This window comes from Rhinopithecus bieti, unplaced genomic scaffold (genome assembly GCF_001698545.2).
Source record: "Rhinopithecus bieti isolate Rb0 unplaced genomic scaffold, ASM169854v2 scaffold_6380, whole genome shotgun sequence".
In the NCBI taxonomy this organism is placed as follows: domain Eukaryota; kingdom Metazoa; phylum Chordata; class Mammalia; order Primates; family Cercopithecidae; genus Rhinopithecus; species Rhinopithecus bieti.
Window position 1 is genome coordinate 2076704 of NW_016806642.1, and position 2647 is coordinate 2079350.

The 2647-nt window shown below is 41.8% G+C and overlaps 1 pseudogene; it reads right to left on the reverse strand.

The window, feature by feature from the left end:
- Positions 1–1039: 1039 nt before the first annotated feature.
- Positions 1040–1766, reverse strand: LOC108532957 (dnaJ homolog subfamily B member 6-like; annotated as a pseudogene).
- Between the last annotated feature and the right edge of the window lie 881 nt (positions 1767–2647).

Below are 2647 nucleotides of genomic sequence, written 5' to 3' on the forward strand. Positions count from 1 at the left end.
CTCATCACATTCACCCTCAGCATAGGAGTCAGTCCTGGATTATGCATTGTGTTCAGGGATCAGACCTAGTTTTTATTTATTTATTTATTTGCACCAAACACATTTGCATTTATTTTCTTTTTTAAAAAAGCAAATGACAAAGACCCAGTTTACCAGTTTTCCTTTTTTAAACCTAAGCTTAACATCACATATTTAAACAATTGTCAAGACTAAGTTGCCAGGATTCAGGCTCAGCTAGAAAACACCCTTAATCTATATTAAACCAGAAATGTTTTACCATTAATGCATTAATATATTTTACTACTACATACTGAAAAAAAAAATGAATTTAGTTCTGTAGAAGATTCGCCCTGGCAATGTTGACCTCACAGCGGGCCAACACTATGTGGCTCACATTTCAGACACAATGGAAAAGCAAATCCATGCTGGTGTTAGTGCACAGTCTTGTCCTACACTAAAGAGTCAAGGCTCACCTTGGAGTACATTTAATAAAAAAGCAAAAAGCCTACAGATATTTACAATAATATGTATTTTTTTGAGACAGAGTCTTGCTCTGTCGCCTAGGCTGGAGTGCAATGGTGTGATCTTGGCTCACTGCAGCCTCCACCTCCCGGGTTCAAGCAATTCTTCTGCCTCAGCCTCCCAAGTAGCTGGGATTACAGGCGCCTGCCACCACACCTGGCTAGTTTTTTGTATTTTTAGTAGAGACGGAGTTTCGCCATGTTGGCCAGGCTGGTTTTGAACTCCAGACCTCACTTGATCCACCTGCCTTGGCCTCCCAAAGTGCTGGGATTACAGGTGTGAGCCACTGCACCTGGCCTACAATAATTTTAAAGACAAAAAAAAAGGTTCTATTATGGGTCCCAACAATAAACTCAAAAGTCTATGACAAATAGAGGTTCCAATTAGCTGTTTATAAATACTTTAGGTACAATTATTCTGAAAGGCAAGTTGCCTTGAAATCTACAAAAAAAGTTTCTATTAATCCTCAGATGGTTCTTGTTATAGTTTCACATTTCTGTTAAGTGGATGCCTTGAGTTACTTGTTATCCAAGTGCAGCAGCTGCTCCTTAACATTTATTGTTAAAGACATTAACTGGTCATCTTCTTCAACTTCTACTCTTTCTTGACCATTCTTGACAATTCTCTTTGTAGTGATTTTCTGCCATTAACCATTTTAGCAGAAGTGTTATCGATTTGAAGTTGCCAATCCCACTACCACCAAATGATGTGGAAGAAAACGAAGCGAGGCCCCATGACCTAGTGACCCAAATGAAGTATTAATAAATCCTGTATCAAAAGAAGATAATCTACATCCAAAAGATGGAAATCTACTGAATGTGGAGAAAACTACCCCGACCCTTGGCTTCTGCTTCCACGGGAACCCCTTTGATTCTGAAACAAGTCCTCAAAAGAGTCGTCAAAGAAGTCAAATGAAAATGGGTCCCTTCCACCAAAAAATTCCCTGAAAACATCATCTGGTTTACAGAATGTGAAGCCAAACTCAAACGGACTGTCAAAGTGACTTCCACCTCCTCCTCCACCATTTAATCCTTCTTTGCCATATTTGTCATAGATGTCCTGTTTTTTAGCATCTGACAACACCTCATACACCTTAGCTACTTGTCTGAATTTTCTCTCTGCTTCTTCTTTATTCTCAGGATTTTCGTCTGGGTGCCACTTCAGTGCCAGTTTCTGGTGTGCCTTTTAATATCCTCGGGTGAGGCCTGTCTCCACACACCTAGAGCTTCATAGTAATCCACCATGATTTTGTTTGCTTGTTTGAGACACAGTCTCGTTCTATCATCCAGGCTGGAGTGTGGTGGCACCATCGTGGCTGTGACCTCTGCTTCTGGGGTTCAAGATATTCTTCCGTCTCAGCCTCCTAAGTAGCTGGGATTACAGGCCTGCACCACTATGCCCAGCTAATTTTATATTTTGCTAGAGATGGGGTTTCAGCACATTGGCCAGGCTGGTCTTGAACTCCTGACCTTAGGTGATCCACCTGTCTTGGCCTACCAAAATGCTGGTATTACAGGCATGAGCTGCCATGCCCAGCCTAACCCATCATTTTAAGAGATTGCTGGAACAGGTCTGAGGATGGAGGCAGCTGAAGGCAGGCGGGAGGCAGGGGCAGTGGCCAGGATCTCCTCTTGGCTCTGGCACTGCTGTGCTGGTGGTGGTGACTACTCGCACTTTCCTCTCAAGCCTATTTTTTTTTTAATTTATTTTATTTTTTAATTTTAAAAAATTTTAAATTTTACTTTAATTTCTGGGATACACGTGCAGAACATGCATGTTCGTTACATATATATACATATGCCATAGTGGTTTGCTGCACCTATCAACCTGTGCTCTTCCTCCCCTTGCCCCTGACCCCTGACAGGCCTCGGTGTGGGATGTTCCCCTTCCTGTGTCCATGTGTTCTCATTGTTCAACTCCCACTTATGAGTGAGAACATGCAGTGTTTGGTTTTCTGTTCCTGTGTTAGTTTGCTGAGAATGATGGCTTCCAGATTCATCCATGTCCCTGCAAAGGACATTAACTCATTCTTTTTAATGGCTGCATGGTATTGCATGGTATGTATGTGCCACATTTTCTTTATCCAGTCTATCATTGATGGGTATTTGGGTTGGTTCCAAGTCTT